This window comes from Protopterus annectens, chromosome 1.part1 (genome assembly GCF_019279795.1).
Source record: "Protopterus annectens isolate FY-2018-M chromosome 1.part1, PAN1.0, whole genome shotgun sequence".
In the NCBI taxonomy this organism is placed as follows: Eukaryota; Metazoa; Chordata; order Ceratodontiformes; family Protopteridae; genus Protopterus; species Protopterus annectens.
Window position 1 is genome coordinate 227,695,463 of NC_056726.1, and position 20,909 is coordinate 227,716,371.

Below are 20,909 nucleotides of genomic sequence, written 5' to 3' on the forward strand. Positions count from 1 at the left end.
CTTGTTACTGAGTTTATTAATTCTGGTGGGGGGTTGTATCATTTGATAGAAACCAAGTAGTTTTATAAAGTTGGAGAGGCTGTTGGAGGAGCAGGTTGTCCAGTCAAGGTTGAAATCACCCATAATTACAGTTTTCTGACTGTGTGTTGTGGCACACCAGTGCAGGAGGTCTTCTCTAGTTGATCTGTTGTTACATGGGGGAATGCAAATGGCCATAATGATTATTTGTTTATTATGGTTGATTTGTAGATAGGAGATTAATAGTTCACAATTTTTGGGTCAGGAGGGTGACTGTTTAACCATTCCATAATGAGGTTGGCTTTGTAAATTATGGCAATGCCTCCACCTTTCTTGTGATCCCTATCAAACTTGAGAATGTTATATCCAGGGTTAGAATCTTGCTGTCTTTTTTGTGGTTTTAACCAGGTTTCTGTAAGTATAACTATGCCTGGGGAAAATCAGCTGAGGCTAGCATGGAATTCTGGGATTTTGTTTAGTATGCACTGTAGGTTCATGTTTAGGGAAAGGAGATTTGTGTTTCTGTGACAGAGGCATGTGCTTTTATAAGAGATAGGGATGTTATGAGTTTGTGGTGTTGGTTGCGGAGGATCTGGGTTGAGATGTATGTTTCTGCTATGTTTAAGGTGAGCTGAATTAATTAATAAGAGATGTTTGAGTTTGGCAATTTGCTTAGTAAATATGTGTGGATAGTTTAAGGTTTTGTGTGTATGAACATTTTTGTAGGGGAATATTTCAGTAGTAGCAGTACTGAAAAGTTGAGATGAGACAGTAATGTTGGTTAAGGATTTGTGACTAGTGATTAAGAATAGGTAGATGGGTGAGTGAATGATGTTGATGCACTGGTTGATATAGGATGTGCAGAGGTAAGCAGAAGTGAGCAAGATACATAATATGAGGTACTGATATATTATGTTGTGCATTTTTTTCTATGAAGTGAAATAAAGTATAACAAGGTTGGTGTTGATAGTAATTAGCGTGAGGTGTTAGTGACAAGTGTGTAACTAGTATGCAGTTGAGATATGTCTGTAGTGATTGGAGGATAATCAAATGAGGTGTGTACAGATGAAATGAATGAATAAATATAGAAAAAGCAGGGGTGGGTGGGAAAGGGGGTAGGGTAAAGGAGCTGAGTGAGCCTAAGTGAAGTGAGTGCAAATGGAATGGGCTGGCCCTGGTCTAATGCCACACTAAGAAAAATAATCAGGTACGCTGTAAAATACAAAGAATTTGGGATGGAAGGAGATATATAGGTGAAAAGTAAAGATAGAGATACTAAAAGGAGGCTGGTTGGTAGTAGTTGACTTTGGCTGAGAAAAGGTATGAGCAGGAAAAGGAGGTCTGGCTAGGGGTTATAGAGGAAGGGTAAAGATGGAAGTTAAGGCCTAAGCTACTTAACAGTGGGCAGTTGAGGGGAAATAAGATGAAAACAATATGTAAGAATTTTGGGGACCCTGAGGAACAACTTGTGACCTGGGCAGTGGGGTTATGGTCTTACAAAGTTTGAAGAGGAGAAAATAAATGCCGGAGAAGATGGACTAGAGAAAGGAGTGGTGATGTACAGGGGCTGGTTAGACTTGAATTAGGCACAAAATATCACAGACTACTTACTGGATGTACATACATTGTTTCAAATAAATGATATGGTGCAAGGTCACATCTTCCAGTGACCACAGAATGTTCTTTTCATCCAGGACCTGGTTTGTCTTTGTAACACTTTAGGTCAGCCTGATTAATCAGAGAAGTTAGTGAAGGGGGTAATACACATTAAGTTTCAGAAAAATGTCCTTGTACAAGGTCAAAGCTTCCAGTGACCATAGGATGTTCTTTTCAATGAGTACCTTGTTTGCCTTGAGTAACACTGGAGTTTGGCCTGATTAGTCAGAGAGATTAGAGAAGGGGATAATATACCTGCCTAGGCATCACCAAAGGAGTCAGATGAGGTGGATAGAGGTCAGACTGGTGAAAAAGCGTTATAAGTGAGAGTGATTATAATGGGAAGTGGAACAACAATAAATGGAATATGCTGTATTTGAACCAAGGACCATGTATGGCAGTCTTACACTTACAGCTGTTGCTACAAGAGATTTGAAATGACAGCTATTCATGTTACAGTTCATTGCTATAAACTGCAATCTCACAACAGTGAAAAAACAAGTTACACAATCCTGTACTAGAACCCAGGACCATCTGTACTCCAGCACTACACTTATACCTGCTGCCACAGGACTAGTTACATGACATCCTCTATTTTACTGTTATCATTGTTAAGGTCTCACTATTAAACATCACTCAACACCGCTTACTGGGTTTGCATAATGCCAAATAGCGTTAACTGAATGCATCTGGTTTCTGTTTTTGGCCATCTACTTTATGGGTGGTCCAGTTGTCCAGGTTATGTACTGCTGTGTTTCACTCAAATAAGAAAGCACAGCCATACCTGACATTCTTTTTTCTCCAGTTCTCGTGTGTGTGCTAAGTAGTACATCGCGCAAACAGTGGTCACAAAAAAAAAAAAAAAAAAAAAAGAAAGAAAGAAAGAAAAGAAAACAAAAAAGGAGAAATAGTTGAAATAAGGAAAAACAATCTATGACATACACAGCAGAAAATATTAGTACACACGAGATATTTCTACATAGGTCTGGATCGACTCTCATTCCAATGCAGCTTCAAGAAACAGGATGGGTGCCTTATCCCTCCTTGCCACACAAATAGCTTTGCAGTATAGAACTAAAGTCTTTCATCATCCAACCAACTGCAACAGAATGTACACTGATATCAAATCACAAACTGTTATTTGTACTTTTATTATAATTATTATATTTGGAAGTAGTATACTTAGTGATCGCACAACCTGTTATGATTATTCCTTGCAATTATAAAGCTCTGTCTTACCTTTATGTGTTTCTTGCAGTGTGTAAACCACTCTATATCATTGGCCTTAATCTGTGTGAGGATATTAACTGGGAATAATATGATATGCAATTGCCAACACCTGAAGGGCAGGTTGCATGCCACAAGCAAGCACTGACTGCTCTTTTGGGAGGGAGCAAAGGTGAATTACTGCTATGGCACAAACAAGCATATGTTTCTCTTGTTACTCTCCGTGTTTTTCATCCTAACTGTTGTTTGACCTTTTGAGGGTTGTGAAGACAGAAACTGCAATGTGTATTATTACTTTTTAACTTCTCTTTGCAATGATTTTCCAGTACAACAGTATGGTTCTAAACTGAGGGCATGCAGTGATTATCTGTACTTTTGAGAGATATGACTATGTGAATCTTTGATGCCTGAGGCCTACTACTTACTAATGGACACATATAAGTCAAATAAGTCTCTATTGTCACATGTTAAGTACAAATCTCCCACCTTCTTTACTTGCTTACTGTACCACATGATGAAATACAAGGATATGCCATAATTTATGTTTCTTTATTTTATTTTACATTTGTTAACCGTGAAATTCCAACTGGACCAGGTCCATTTTCAGCGGAGGCCTGGGGAGAAAAGCTCTGGCATCAAGTTATACAAATACAGTACATCGAGAATAATATACAAAACAGGTTACATCATGTATGCTGAGCATAGTAATATAACAAGAAATTAATAAAACACTCCAGGTAAAAGAAGATATAGAACATAGATTAAAGACAATGTCAGTTACAGTGCATTCAGCATAATACACAAAACAGGTTTCATCCTGTATACTGAGCATAGTAATATAACAAGAAATTAATAAAACACTCCAGGTAAAAGAAGATATAAAAGAGAGGTAAAAAGACAATGTCAGTTATACACTGGTAAGAGAAGAAAATATATCAAGTAAGATTCTACAGTTAAAAGTACCCTTTCAGATTACCAAGCCTACAGGAGATCAGAGATCCAGCATGTGATCAGAAAGGAGTTTGGGGAGTTAATAGGGTTTCTGCCATTTTAATTTCTCCAAGTCTTTTGGGTTTCTAATACCATGATGGGAATGGACCCCATTCCTAAGTCAAAGTACGATTAAAGTTCATGAAATTAGTATTGTTTCACTCTTTGATGTTAGCCAAAAGTGCTCTTCGCAGCACCCGCAATGTGCCCAGTAATGACTCCTATTGCAGGTCGTACGATGTTTCACGAATTCATAACATATCTAAATACAATTATAAATTATTTTTTATAAGACCAGTTGCTTCTACTACTGTTGGAACTATCTGGGTATCTTTCTTCCACATGGCTCTCGTTTCTGCCTGCAGATCGAGGTATTTTATGACTTTGTGTCTCTCTGCATGCAAGACACTGTAATCACTAGGTGTGGCAATTTCAAGGATCAATGCTACTTTTGTCTTCTTTTCTTGGACCACTTTATCCAGTTTTTTAGCATCTATCTTTTGGACTGTTGGTACTGGGTGATCCCATGTGATGTAAACTTCATAATTTTCTATGATTCTCTGTGGCTCATATTTCCAGTGCTTTTCAGCCACTTCAATACCATAATGTTTGCACAATCTCCAGTGTAACAATCTAGTCACATTATTATACCTTTCAGTTTACATTCCCTCTGCCATAAGAGAGTCACAACTAGCAATAAGGTGTGTGACTGTTTCCAATTCGGTTCCACAAAACCTACATATATCTGTTTCTCCCACATGTTCAATGGACTTAGTAAACCAACGTATACGTAGCCCACTATTTTGGGCTGCCAATATTACCCTTTCATTTCTTGATGTAAATTCACCTCTCCTCAACCATTCCTGCATTCATTCTTGATCAACCTGAGGCTCTTCCAAAAGTTTTCTATACTTGCAACTATATTTATGTTTTTTCCACATTTCTTGCCTTCTCATCTGATCCTTCACCTTATATTCTTTCTTTTGTTTTTTAGCACATTCAGTTGCTGCCTAATTTTTATCCACGTCTGGTTTGATTTCAATTCCTGCTTGAGGTTGATATGCTTCTGCTAAATTAAGCAGAGATGTCATCTTAGATTTATTCTCCTCATGTTTCAAAACTTTCACCACATTTGGCTCTTGTGAGGTCAGTAGATATGTGTGGAGTCCCACGATTGCAGATCTATACATGTAATCAATTTCAAGGAGGCCCATCCCTCTTTCAGAATGGGAAATATAGAATCTTGGTATACACTGATTTTTATAAATCATTTGGTGAGCATGAAGCATCCTTCTTGTTTTAATAGCCAATCGATCCAACACTTTTTGGGCCCAGTCAATCACTCCAAAACTATAAGTTAGGACAGGAAGAGCAAATTGATTTATAGCTTGGATCTTGTTCCTAGGTGTCAACGTTGTTTTCAGGATTAATTTAAGTCTTCAAAAGTACTCCTTACTAAGCTTTATTCGCATTTGTTCATGTTTTATTGCAGATCCTTCATCAATTCCGAAGTATTTATATATCCCCTCCTGCTCAAGTTCTTTTATATAACATTCTTGCCCCAAACTGATGTTTTCCTGGTGCTGCAATTTTCCTTTTTTAAGGGTTGCCTTTGCACATTTATCAAGACAAAATGACATTCCAATATCATCTGAAAAAGTTTTGACAATCTGTAGCTGTGTTTTCAATTCATCACCTGATGAGCTAAACAATTTGAAATCATCTACTAGAGAAGATGAGAAGTCATTATACTTTGTTGTTTTCTAGAAGCCAAATTATAGCCATGACCTAAGCTGTTAAGTAAACAGCTTAATGGATTAATGGCAAGGCAAAATAGCAACGGTGACAGGGAGTCCCCCTGGAATATCCCCCTTTGGATTTTTATCCCTGGGATAATAATCTGTCCTTTATCATGGCTTAATTGCAAAGTGGTCTGCCACTGTTTCATGGTTACTGTAATGTAATCACTCAGTGTAGGATATACCATATACATGTTTAAGTACTCTAGTATCCATGAATGTGGGAAAATGCTTTTTTATAGTCAATCCATGCCATACTTAGAATCTTCCCTTTCTTACAGTTCTCCACTATAACTTTATTTAACAACAAATTATCCTTTGTTCCATATGACTTTCTTTTATTGCCCTTTTGTTCTACTGCCATAATTGAGTTTTCTTCTAAATGACTATAAAATCTGCCGGTGTCAATCCCTGCGTATAGTTTATACGTCGTTGGAAGACAAGTTATTGGTCTATAATTTTAGGGTAGCTTGCAGGTTCACTCTTAAGTAAGAGCATTGTTTTTCCTGTTGTTAACCAGTGTGGTGTCTGTTCGGGGTGTGCATATAAATAGTTCTTACTCATGGCTAGAGCTTCATGTAAAGAAGTTAATACTTTAAGCCAAAAGTTAGGTACTGCATCTGGGCCTGGGGTTTTCCAATTAAAGGCTTTTCTCAACTTTGTTACAATCTCTCTGGCTGTTATTTCATCCCATTTCATATCCTGTACCTTTAAACTTCTTATTCTTTCTTTTACATCTTCTATCCATTTAGTATATTTGTTATGTTGCACAGGATCTTCATAGATACTTCTCCAAAATGTATCTACTTCCTCTTTTTTCGGTGGTCTATCAATTCCTTTTACCTTATTTCCCAATTCTCTATAAAACTTTTTTGTGTCATCAGTAAATTGCTTATTTTCTGCTTTCCCCTTATATTTATCTTCGTATCTTCTGAGTCTTTCTGTCTGTTTTGAAAGTTTTAGTTTGTTATCTCCAATAGTGCATAATAGATCCTGGTCTGTTCTAATGCTGTGCATTGCTTTTATCACATCTATCTTTCTTAATATTTTTGTTGATCTGTTCCCTCTTCTATAATCTTCTAACAATGACACTTCTTGTCTTAATCGCTTAATAGTTTTCTCTATTCAATATTTCCATTATGGTATTCACTTTATTTTCTCCCTCACTACCCTATGTTCATGTGGTAGAATGTTGTCAGTTATTAATTTAGCAGCACAGTAATATATTCTGTTTACTTCTGTTATATTTCATGGATATCTATGGACAGTCCTAATTACTGTGTTCATTTGTTTTATCAAGCTTCTGACTTTTGGGGTTTTATTAACCCTCTGCAGTATATTTCTCTCATTGATCTTGATATATGTGTCTTTGTCTATTAAATTAAGCAACTCTTCTCTTAACTCCTTTTCTTCCATACTGAAGGCACATCCCTTAGGTTCATAGGTCCATAGGTAGGTACTAGGCTATCTGCCTGAGGGCATTTATAAGCCTAGCCAGAGTGTGTCGGCTTTCACCACTCCATTGATTAATTAACTGATCCTCTGTCAAGCAGAGCCAATTAAGTGATCCCAGGGGTGTATTTTCTGTTACCCATCAACTCATCAAGGTTTCTCTTGAAAAGTGTTAGTGAGGGGCTCTGCCTGATGTAATTTGGAATTTTGTTCCAAAGCATGGGGAGACCCTGTGACAGGAATCTATCCCTCCAGCATGTTCTATTTAGTGTTGTGGTGAGGTTTAGCTCACTAGAGCATGTGGCTCGCAGTGACTTGGATTTCTTTAAGAGGAGCATGTCCATCAATTCTGAGTTGGACAAGGCTTTGTAAGTCAGGCAGAAATCACCTCTGAGAAAGTGATATACCACTGAGTACAGCCAGAGTTTTTTCAGTCAGGCTGCATAGGACATATGTTTGAGGCCAGTAATCCTCTTGGTGAGGTACTTTTGTGGTCTTTCCAGCTGTTGGAAGTGTCTTGTGAGGTATATCCCAAATGCGGCATTGTACTCTATGATGGCTCTAATGAGTGATGAGTAGAGGGCCACTATAACCTCTTTATTTCAAGATGCGAACCCTTTAGTAATTAGATGGGCCACATAGAAGGATTTCCTAACTACTTTGGCAATATGATTGTCAAAGGAGAGATTACTATCTACCAGGGTCCCCAGATCTCTTATTACCTCTTCTGTATTAAAGGGGCTGCCACCTATGTGGTAATTCGTGGGTGTTTTATTTTTCCCAAATGGGATGACTATGCATTTTTTGGCATTTAGCTTGTGGCCATGACTTTGACACCAGGTGTCCATCTCAGCAAGGCCCTTTTGAGGATGTCCTTGTTAGCCAGATAGTCAATTATGGCTCCCAGTTTGCAGTCATCAGCAAACTTGGTTAGCCATAGTCCTCCTGTGTTTGGCTGTACTTCTGAGAAGTATATGCCGAAAAGTAGGGGTCCCAGGACTGAGCCATGTGGGACACCACTTGTGCCTGGTTTAGAGTCAGACCTGGAGCCTGCTATTCTTACCGTGTGAGTTCTGTCTGTAAGTCAGTTGGCAACCCATCTCATTATGTAGGGGTTTATGTTCAGGCTGGTGAGTTTTTCTGTAATACCTGAGTGGGGAATGGTGTTGAAAGCCTTGGCGAGGTCAAGGTAGGCTGTGTGAACCACCTTTCCCTTGTCTATGGCCTTGGTGACTGTCTCAAAGAAGTCAACCAGGTTTAGTAGGCATGATCTGCCCTTAACAATGCCGAACTGGCTTGGGTCAAGTGTTTGGAGGTTCCCAATGTCTTTGTTAATGAGTTCCATGATGATGCGCTCCATAGCCTTGCAGACCAGGCTAGTCAGGCTTATGGGGTGATAGTTACCAGGGTCAGTTGTGGCCCCTCCTTTGTGGAGAGGAATAACCATTGCTGTGCACCATTCTATGGGCACATAGCCTGTGGAGAGGCTGAGGTTGAACAGCGTGTTTAGGTGTAGGGTTAGTTTGTTCTGTAGTTCGTGCAAGACGCAGCCTGGGACACATCATCTGGTCCCATTGACGCTGTGTTTTTGGCTTTTGAAAGGGCTGTTTTCACCTGTGTGTCTGTGATTTTTTGGGACACTACACTTTTCTGGTATTGTTGTGGGCCCTTTTGGAGGTGAGAGGGGGGTGAAGTTTGCACTGAAATCTATCTGCCAGAATGTTGGCAATATCAGTAGGTTCAGTATATTTTGTGCTATTTTGCACTAGTTCAGTGCATATCTGCGAGTTGCCACTTAGATTCTTAACATAGCTAAAAAAAGGCTTTGTGGTTATCTTTTGAATCCTTGGCTATTTTTCTTTCGAAGTTAGCCTTGGATGATTTCATGAGGGACCTTAGTTTCTTACTGATACTGATCAGGGATGTCTTTCCTTCTTGGGATTTTCTTTTTTTCTGAACTAGTTTCCTCCTTCTATTGTATAGCCTGTTTATTGCAGGGGTCCACCAAACTGGTTTCCTTCTCTTAGAGGACTGAGTCTTGGTTTTGCTAGGGATGGCATGATCCATGCGTCCTTGTAGGTGCTCAAAGAGTGCATTTGTAAAGGTTTCTGCATCTTGGGCAGCATTATCCTTTAGCGTGGGGGTTGTGAAACTTACCACTTCTGTTTTAAGTAAGATGAAGTTTGCTTTAGAAAAGTTTTTTACTGTGGTTTCCTTAGTTGGGGGTGGTGGTGGGGTGTGGCCATGCAGAGTGATTAGTTTGTGGTCTGATCTAACCAGTGATGGGCTGACCTCCGGTGTGGAACCCCTGTCGCCCATGTTGGTGATGACCAGGTCCAATATGTTTCCATCTCTGGTAGGGGAGTTTACCAGCTGATCTAGGGCATTTGAGTTGATGAATTCCAGGAAGCGCTGGGCATGGGAATTTGTACTCGAGTAGTTTTCCCAGTGAATGGTAGGGTAATTGAAATCGCCCAACATCAGGGTGTTTGGTAGGACCTTCATGTTTTCCAGTGTCTCCAGAAAGGTGGAGTGGTGGTCCTGGGTCATGGAGGGTGATCTGTAGCAGGCCACAATTTGCATTGCAGATTTTCCCAATGTTAGTTGCACATGGATGATCTCAGAGGTATCAAGCTGTGCCACTAACCTGGAGGTGTAGGTATCCTTGATGAATATGAATACACCCCCTCCTTTTGTGTTTTGGTCCATTTTCTGTGGCAGAAACGTGTGGTATGAGTTGTAGCCCAGTAGTGCTGGCGTGCTCTCTGGAGCCTTGAACCACGTTTCAGTTACTGCACAGATGTTGACATTCTCCATATTGAGGAGTGCTTTGAGCGCATGCATTTTGAGATTTAAACTCCTGGCATTGAGTAGCAAAACCCTCAGTTTTTTTGTTAATTGTGCTGTTTACGAAGGTGGGTTTGACTTTTGACACTTGCCTAAAAAAGGCACACTGGGGGCAGCAAGAGCCTTGACCAGTATTCAAAAGCCTAGGGGTGACAGGTGCAAGCCATTTCTTGCAAAACAACGTGGTTTGTCGAGCATGACATCCCAGGCTAACAGACACTGGATCCCCTTTGAATGACACCAGAAGCTTAGCCAATTGTTGAAATTGATCATTTTTTTCTTTATATGGAGGTATCATTCTTGGTGAGGGCAGGATGCTACTCAGGGTCAGGGTCATACTAGCCTGGGCTGCATGATCAGAGAGCTCTTCCATGTCTCTTTTCATGTAGTCCAGGGAGGTACATCTCAGGTCATTCACACCATCATGAACAATAACAGAGTCATATTTGTACTTGTTCTGGAGTGACCTGAGTGCTTGTGTTATGTGGCGGATTCTGGCTCCCGACAGGCAGCTAGCAGTAACCTTCTGCTTGTCCAGCCTAGTGAGTGGGACATCAGAGTCACCTATTACTTGTGTGTTAGGTATGTTATTTCGCCTTAAGGGCTGTGGTTGGGCGGCACACTGATTTTGTGTTTTATGTGTTGTTTGGTTTGTGATGGGAAGTGCAGGTTGTTTGGGTGTCTGCTTTGGAGGTCTCCGATGCTTTTGCAGGTTTTTATTTAGAGCCTCTGAGTATGGTTTTGTGTATTTATATGTATTTTTTGCCAGTGCTGTTTTAGTAGGTCTGTGTGTGTGGCTGGAGGTGTGGTGGAAGTGTTTTCCATTTCCTGCGGGGATTCTACAGAAAGTTCTATAACATCTAGCATATGTAGCATATTCTCTTCAATTTCATCCGGTGTCATCTGTTGTTTTGTCATATGGAAACTCACTGGCCTATCACTCCTCAACACTGACTGCATCAGAGTTTCCACAGTTTCCTGTTCCTTTCCTTCCTGTCTAGCTTCAAGTGAACTTTTATAGTGGTTTCCTGAGGAAGGCTCCAAAACATCTTGATATGGCACCTGACCTGTTGCTTCCTGTTCCACTTGTTTCCCCTTAATTTGGATATCCATTGGTCTATCCTGTTGTGGTGCTTTCTGCATTTGATTTTCTACACTGAATCCTTCACTTTGCCACTGTTCCATAACCTCACTTTCTCTTTCTTTGACTTCTCCATTACTAATCACTTTGTCTGCTTTTCTTCTTAGTCTTCTTATTTTTTGTATTGTAAAGTTTTCCATATCTGGACTCCTTTCCCTATATTTTTCTTCAATTATCTTTGGTGATGCTTTTTGTATTGGTTAGTTTTGCTTTCTCCTTTGCATAAATATTACACCATATTAAATCTCTTTTCATTTCCCCTGTCCATATTTCTTCTTCACATGTCTCCTGATCTTCTTGCTTTTCCTAATTCTTGGGACTCACTCCATCATGCTGTGATAGGTTCATAGGTTTATACTAGGCTCTCTGCCCTAAGGCATTTATAAGCCTAGCCCAAAGTTTTGTGGCTTACGCCACCCCTTATATGAAAAAATACTGTACCCATTAGTTTGTTGTGCCTCTGTCCAGCAGTGACACAGAGATGATTCCCAGGGTAAACCTATGATCTCCCATCCACAGGTCAAGATTTCTCTTGAACAGAGCCAGCGAGGTGCTCTGCCTCACATGGACCGGAATTTTATTCCACAGCATAGGGAGTCTCTGAGTGATAAATCTATCCCTCCAGCATGTCCTATTTATATCCGTGCTAAGGTTTAAGTCACTTGCTCTAGTGGTTTTGTTGGATTTGGATTTTTTGAGGTGGAGCATGTCCATTAATTCGGGTTGGACATGGCCTTGTATGTCAGGCACATGTCACCTCTGAGCAGACGGTATGTGACTGAATAGAGCTGGAGTTTCTTCAATCTGGCAGCATATGACAGATTTTGGAGTCCCTTTATCCTTTTGGTGAGGAACTTTTGGGGTCTCTCCAATTGCTGCAGATGTCGGGTGAGATACATCCCGAATGGGGCATTGTACTCGATCATTGGTCTGATAAGTGAAGAGTACAGGGGAACAATGACCTCACTAGATCTGGATGTGAATCCTTCATGATCAGGTGGGCAATGTAGAAGGTCTTTCTAACCACTTTAGCAATGTGAGTGTCAAAAGAAAGGCCACTGTCAACCTGGGTCCCCAGGTCCCTGATAACCTCTTCTGTGCTTAGTGGATTGCCACCTATATGGTAGCTTGGGGTTACCTTGTTTTTCCCGAAGGGTATGACTATACATTTTTTAGCGTTTAACTTCAGGCCATGGCTCTGGCACCAGCTATCTGTTTCTGTGAGTCCCTTCTGAAGGATATCCGTGTCTGATGCACTTTCCACTATGGCGCCCAGTTTGCAGTCGTCTGCAAACTTTGTCAGCCAAAGTCCTCCCATGTTGGCCTGTACTTCTGAGAAGTAGATGCCGAACAATAGGGGGCCAAGGACTGAGCCCTGTGGGACACCACTTGTGACCGGCTTGGAGTCTGACATAGCGCCAGCAACTCTAACCCTGTGGGTTCTGTCCTTAAGCCAGTTTGCAACCCATCTTGTGACATATGGGTTTACATTTAAGCTGGTAAGTTTTTCTACAATACCCGAGTGGGGTATTGTGTCGAAAGTCTTTGCAAGGTCAAGGTAGGCTGTATGGACTGCCTTTCCCTCATCAATGGCCTTGGTGACTGTTTCGAAGAAGTCGACCAAGTTCAAAAGGCATAATCTGCCCATGACGAAGCCAAACTGGGTCGGGTCCAATGTCTGCAAGTCCCCTATATCTTTGTTTATGAGCTCCATTATGAGATTTAGCCTGTGATGATGTAGCCTTAGATGATGTAGCCTGTTTTAGACCTTCTACATTAAATCCTTCACTTCGCAGGCACTCCATAACTTCAACTTCTATTTCTTTAACTTCTACTTTACTAATCATCTTTTCTACATTAAATCTTTGTGCTTTTAGTCTTTTTAGTGTGAAGTTTTCCATATCTGGATGCCTTTGCCTGTATTTTTTTTAGAATATCTTTGAAACTGCCTTCTGTATGTTAGTTAATCTTGGCTTTCTCCTTTGCATAAATATTGCACCATATCAAATTGCTCTTTCTTTCCCATGTCCATATTTCTTTTTTATATTTTTCAAATACTGCTAGGTTTTGTTGATTATATTTTCTCACTTCTTCAGATGCTTCTTTTTTCAAAGAGATCAAAGTTTCTTGATCTATATACTGTTTTTCAAAAATCTGTTGTATTAATTAAAACAAATTTTTATTTGAAGCTTGTGACAGTTTTTCCTGCGGAAGTAATTTTCTTTCCTCTAATTTCTTTCTTAATCGTTTTGTATTTCTTGTGCCTGGAAATTCTGGGCTTTTTACATAATAGTAACAATACATAATTTCTTTCTTATCCTAAATAGTCTACTCTGTCGTCTTTATGGCTCTTCTTTGGCCAATCATTTTTTGTTGTTTTTGTGGACTACTACTTCCTTGTACAATAGGGGGGCCATCCTCCCCCTGAGACTGGCCTAGCCCCATTGTAAGATTGTTTCCATATTTTGAGGATTCTACACTGTCATTTTTCCCAGTCCTGGCACCAGTGTGCCTACCAGTAATAGCAGTGTGGGTAGGGTTATGCGATACAAGGGGATAACCAGGTACTAAGAAGATGCAATTTGTGGAAGCTTTTGAATATGGATGTGGAGGGGGCAGTGGACATGGATAAAGGAAGAGAGTTCCAATTTCTGGCAATGGTGTTGGAGTAGAGCACTTTCCCTGCATTATTATTAGCCTTGGTGATGGAGAGGCGAGATTTTTCACTAGATCTTAGGTACTGGTTTGCAGTATAAGCAGTAAATAGGCTGGATAATGAGTTTTTTTTCAGGATATTTGAGAATATTGTAGGCTGTCCCCAGCTGGTGATAGTTAAGTAGCTTTGGTAGCTCAAGCCATTTTAGTTCTTTTAGTGCAGTACAGTGATGGGTTCTAAAGGTTGAGTTAGTAGCAAACTTGGCTATTTTATTGTAGCATGATTCTAGTTTGTCTAGGTCACATTGTCTGATTTGGGTAAAGACTGGTGCTGAATTGGTGCTTAATATTATTAAACAATACATTCCATGTTCAGGACATACATTGTAAATGCAACTGTTGTCAAAGTGTTAGTTCAGGGCTGACTATGTCTGATGCAAGCAGTACACAGCCAATACACAGGGAGGTAAAGGATGTGTAAGTTGCCTGGCATCAATGTTACTATATGTATGTGAATAAGAGTAAGGTTTTAGGCCTCAAGGTGGTGAGTGAGTGAATGTGCTATGCATTGTCTCTTAGCCAATGCAGGATCATAATGAGAACACCTATGTCTGCCTACACTCAAAGCAGCTGACGATTCCCTCTCTGACTCCTCATCTGCCTGTGGCTGTGGTAACCTTGGCATTGATGGTGGGATGTGTGATCCTTCCCCTTCCTGATCCTGCTGCAGCTGTTTCCTCCAGATTATGTTGTGTAGAATTGCACATACTGTGAATATTTCTGCATATGTCCATGGATTATACAGGAGGGCTTCCCCAAATATATCTAGGCACTGGAACCATGACTTCAGCAGCCCAAACACATGCTCTATGACATTTCTGGTTTGTGTGTGTGCCTCACTATGACATTCTTCCATGGATGTGTGTGCATTTTTGATAGGTATCATCAGCCACGGTTCCAATGCATAGCCAGCATCCCCCAGGAAATGACCCTGTGGGATATCCCCCTACCAAACATCTGGTAGAGTTGGGAGGTGTGCCAGATATGTGAATCGTGGTAACTGCCAGGGTTGCCAGCACACACGTTCAAGATGAATCCTTTTGTATTACACATGACTTGGCAGATGATAGCGTGGCAGCCCTTTCTGTTAATGTAGAGCCTACCCTGTTCCATGATGGTTCATTAAATTCTAAATGAGAACAATCTATGGCACCCATTACTTCATGGTAATGTGCTACCTGATAGAAATAGTAAGTCAAAAACTGTTACCCAGATGTGAAGACTCCTGTATAAAAATACAAAACCAACAGTAAAAAAAGCCAGGAGTACTAAGCGGCAGAACAAAATCCACATAGACTAATCTCCGTACAGAACCAAGACACAAAGCAGGCAGTTTTCACTTCACCAAACTGAACCAGAACACAGAGCAGGCAATTTTCACTGCACCGATAAACAATTGCAGTCTCTCATGAATGAACACAAAGCAATCTTCACTCAATTCAAGAGATGAATAAAAAATGGCAAGTGCTTTAACCTGACTGGGCTTCTTCAAGCCAATATAAAACTTTAGTTTTAAAAGAAACTATTTATGCTGTAAAAACTGACATCATTTCCTGTATTCCAATAAATTAATCAACAATTAAAAAACAAATGGTTCTAAACCATTGCATACTCATTATTTAGCAGCATAAACAGCAAAAAAACACAATTCAATACCTATGATACAATGTTAAAAACATAACTAAACTAAAAATGCAAGACAAAATTACTAAAACACGTAAATAATGTCACACTTAGAGCATACAAAACAAATAACATATATATCTATATATATATATATATATATATATATATATATATATATATATATATATATATATATATATTAAATAAACAACTGCTATGCTGCTAAATAATGAGTATGCAATGGTTTAGAACCATTTGTTTTTTAATTGTTGATTGTTGATTAATTTATTGGAATACAGGAAATGATGTGTACATACTGTTCAGAGAAAGAGCAGTTGATAAGAATAGATATGGGATAGGAAATGGATGTAGCAGCGAATTTTAGAAATTTGTTGGGAAGTTGATAAACTGCAAGAGTACATGGTTTTAATTTAGCTAGGAGTTTCTTTAAGTAGATGGTTTGAACTGGCTCGAGAGAGAAAAGGGTAGAGTTGAATTCAGCAGGGGTTGTTATAAATAGTGGCAGATTAGTGGTGTTTAATAATGTAATTATCAAGTTGAAAAAGTGGGTATTGAATTTTGAGCCAGATTTAGGGAATGTGTAAGAGTGAAAAGACAGGTTCAGCTTAGAAAATGGCCAGGTCGAGAGGAGATATAAACATTAAGTTAGTGGGCAGAGAGAGAAAAATAACAAAAATAGACTATGCAAGAGGAGAAGGCTGTTACTGGGAGAGGGAGTCATGGAAGGGACTGTACACAGGTGAAGGCGGAGAAAGTGTGTAAGGGGAGAGAAACTCAAGATGTATTTAAGAATGTTTTGTGACTAGAACAGGAGTAAGGGGAGAGGATGGACTGAATGAGGAGTGGTGCAAAAATAAAAAGAACAAAGGCAGGCAGAAGGAAGGATTAGTGAAATGGAATGCAGAGGCAGATGAAGGGATGACTGAAACAAGTTGTGGGTGAGGTGAATTACATAGAGGGGAGAGGGAGGTGATGTGCAAAAACAGTATCAGGGAGGTCAAAAAAGTGATAAGATGTAGGGAGTTAGCACATTACATACAATAGTAGCGCAGGAGTAACTTGTAGCAGAGGACTTCAGTTGGAAGGTGTCTTCCTGCGTGTCTTGCAGCAGAGGTTTATTTGTACTGGTGCAAGTGAGGTTCTTAGACCTTATGGCTGTCTGCACACCACCGGGGGGAAGGCAGTATGAGTTCAGTAGGACAAAGATGGCCATTCCTGCAGTTGTCTGGTGAGGTACAGACAAGGGACCCTTGTACTTAATTAGTGGATTGATAAGGGTGGAGTACAACAGAGCTATAATGTCCCTGGTCTTAGGTGTGATGTCCATATGTGTGAGGTGCATAATGTAGAATGTGTGTCTCACCACTATGGACACATAGTGATGAAAGTGCAGACTGTACTGATATTGTATGAGGAAAGTGTCACAACAATGTGTTTGAACTGAGAGGGGTGCTATTTTTATCATGATTACCAGGTGTACTTCATTGCCAAAGGGGACAATGAAGCATTGTTTGCTGTAAGGTTCAGTATGTGAGTTTTGCACCAAATATTTGTCTCTGTTAGCCACTTCTGTAATATGTTGCCATCATTGGGGGCATCTATATGAGTGCATCCAATTATCAGTCATCTGCAAATGTAGTAAACTACAGGCCATCTACCATTGCCTGCACTTCAGGGAAGAAGTTTCCATACAGTTTGGGCCCGGAACAGGTCCTTGGGGTATTCCATTGGTACGTGGCTAGTGGGGGGTGCAGAACTCAACTTTGAGAATATGTGTTCTGTTGGTGAGACAATAGTTGTAGTTCTGCATGCTACTAGATTGGTGTGCATTGCACATAACACACCATTTGATATTGCTTCCTGAAGTGTAGGTGATATATCTGTGAAAAAAGTACGGAGACACCAGAGTTTTATTGCTTGGGGGAGGGGGGGGGGGCAACACATGGCTGTGTTGTAAATATGTTATACAGTGTGAGATAGGGCCTTCATTTTTTAATGTTTCCACATGTAATGTCATGTCATACATGAGAAATGGACAATAAACAGCAGTAATGGTGCAACAAGCAGCAGGTTTGTGCAAGGGTTAGCAAAGTGCATACGTATGTGAGATACCCATGTTTGTGTTTAGCTAAGCAGTGGGCAAACACGAGCCACATAGCTAAAGTTTAACAGTAAGTATTGAGTCTATGAACCATACCTGCTACTTAATTGACACTTTGGCAGCACATGTCAATGCGTTGATACATTCTTTTCTGGAGCCAGATGGTACTGGGTTCATATCTTTTTCACTCTCTCTCTTTTTATTTTGGCCAGTATTTGCAGGAATCAGAGGAAATTGAACGGCAAGTTTGGCTGTGTTTATTTGGTTTGCGTGAAGTGCAGCAGTATGCAAATTGGAAAACTGGACCCCCCCCCCAGGAATCAGTCAGTACCCAGACAACAGTGAACTACAACATAGTCAAGTGTTTATCAACCCTCTCATGGCAACAGGTGTAACTGGAGGACTACCATAAACATGGTCCTGGGTTTGAACACAGCATATTCCATACACTTTTACTTTTGTCCCAATTCCAGTCATGTACTATCACATTATTATCAAATGTATGACTGTGGGTATGCTGTGTACTATATTCTTCTAAGTATATTTCTGCTATCTGGACCAGCATGTCCTTCTCATTTGCCTAACACACGCATACAACTGCCTGTGTAATTTTTCATTGCTTGCCATTATTATGCACTGCTTACCATCGCACAAATGTGTGCACCATATTTGCGCATTGGTAAGCAGTGTGCAACATTTTCAAATAGTGTGTGCACTCCCAGGAAATGTGATAATTGGAATTATCGGGAAACCATCATCCTCCATTGCTCTTGATCCATGGTAGATATGGCAGGCATTTGTGGAGAGGGTGTGAGATTTAGGCCTCAGAGATGGGGTATACAGAAGTCAAAGATATTTGTTGGACTCTTAATGAAACAACTCAGTGCCAGCCTACTGCAGCAGAACTATTGTGGGTCTCAGTATAAGTCAGTGGGTTAGGATAGTTTATCCCAGGCTGTAACCAGTGCCACCAGTACCCGCTGCACTGATGACCAATGTTGGCACCACTTCAGTAACCTATGTCACAGGAAGATGGATATTGTAGATGCTTGGATCCAGGAATATAGGATTGCAAACTTCCCAGAGATGTGTAAGTATCAACTACAGGGAGTACTTGTAAGGCTTAATAGTGGAATATAGGCACGACTGGTATTAGTAATGGTATTCTGTTCTGTTTTTTCAACAGCTGCCATGGAAAGGGAGGTCAATGTTAGGACCCATGACACAGGATTGGTGAGGATGAGGGAAGCATGTGGTATGTATGCAGCAGAAGAGTACAGTTATTGTAGCACTAAAACTTAAAGATAGTTTTTTTTGTATTTTATAAAAATATTAGACTTTAGTCAGTGTTGTGGGTTCTAATACCACACTTCCCAAATATACAATACTGCTAATTCTTCAATTTTGGGTAACTTAAAGATTTAAAGTGAAAGTTGTATACCAGTAACAGACATGCCCTGCTTTAAACTATCATCTGTATAATTGGAACACAAATATGTGCAATACATGCATATGTAAAGGAGTACTTCCTGTAATATGTAGTATAGCATGCATCTGTTATGAGCTAGTAGTCTTAAAAGTAAAAGTTATCTGTTAGGGGTGGTAGTCTTATGAGAAAAGGTTAAAATAATACAGTCAAATAGTTGTATTACTGTATTGTATGTCACATATGAAGGTACTAATCATCTCTTTTTTTTTCTCTCATCCCAGCCATTACCTCTCTCTCTCTTTTTTTTAATTTTATTTTTTTAATATTTTATTTTATGTCATCAAAATGTGCCCATGTCATCCATATGTACCACATCAAAAAGTGCTCCACAGCACAGTGGAGTATGCTTGCCTCATGTGATCTGCCTAACTACACTCCGACGGCTACAGTACCATTGCACACACACTCTTTGAGATTTGATTTTCACACACACACACACACACACACACACACACACACACACACACACACACACACACACACACACACACACACACACACCTAGGGAAAAGCAGGCACAGATTTACCCACTGTATCACCTCCACCCACTATAACCTAGACTCACTGCAACCAGACAGCTACTTTAAGGCTCTTACTAGGGTACCCAATTACTTTTAATAAAATTAATGCTTATACAAATGGTAGTCTTAACCAAGGAGCAAGAATTTCAGGAGCATGAAGCCACAGTGCCAACAAATAAATGCAATTACTCTCAAAAAGTTAAACTATCTTCTAAACGACCAGCTGCAATAAAAGGTTTATATATATATATATTTAATAATAAACAATAATATAGAAAACATTAGAATACTGAATATCTATTTACAATAAACACCAGTGTTTCAATTTACAGGAAATATGAAAAATAACACAGAAGTATTCAGATTGATACAGAAAAAAATATTTAACTAGTCTCACTATATTTTCCTAACTGATTGAAGAATTATTATTCCCTGATTACCTACTAAAGCAAGGCAAAATGAAGTGGTGAGTGGTCTTGTCAGTTCCAAAACAGAGTGCTAAATTTCCTTTGTCACATCCCTCACTAGTATCTAAATACAATTTCTGTGCTGGCTACAGGATGACATCACATCTGGTCACCTAATTTTGTGGTTCCCACACTACCCCCTCGCTAGAAACTTGAACAGGGATCTAGTACAGATGTGTCACAATACACCTAGAGCTTTGCCAAGGTTAATTCCAGGATCTGGAGTCTGCAAAACAATTCCAATGTTTCCACCCTTTCTGCACAGGCTAATAAGCCATTCTCTGGACCCAAGGGTGGGAATTAGTTCAGTATTAAGGACAATATGAGTAGGATCCCAGTCCAGACATTGCATCTCTGGCTGCATTCAAACCTGTGATATAAAACCTTTATGGCCTAAACCAAGTCATTTAATTTCAAGCTATTTTTCTTAAGGTTAGCTGGTCTGAGCTCAACCTCTTCCATTCCAGTATCCTCTGTTAAAATGTATACACTTCACCAATTAACAATATAGTGAGACATACTAGTGTACTTCTTTTCTGTCCAGCAGGACCCACTGCTGATACATCCTTAACACAGTCAACTTTACAAATACATTTTAAACACAAGTATCGTTACAAATAATTATTTAAACCACTTTCAAAAAATGAAGGAAAATACCACAGATAAGTTTGATATTGAAATGACATAAAATTCTTTACAAATCTCCAGCTAGTTATGCTGGCATATGTTACCTATGCACTGCCCTACTCTCTCAGGCATAGTTTGCACTACCTCACATTATCACATTTCTCTTCCCTTTCAAGACTCATGCTAGTTTTTCTAGTGACCCTGGAGAAATA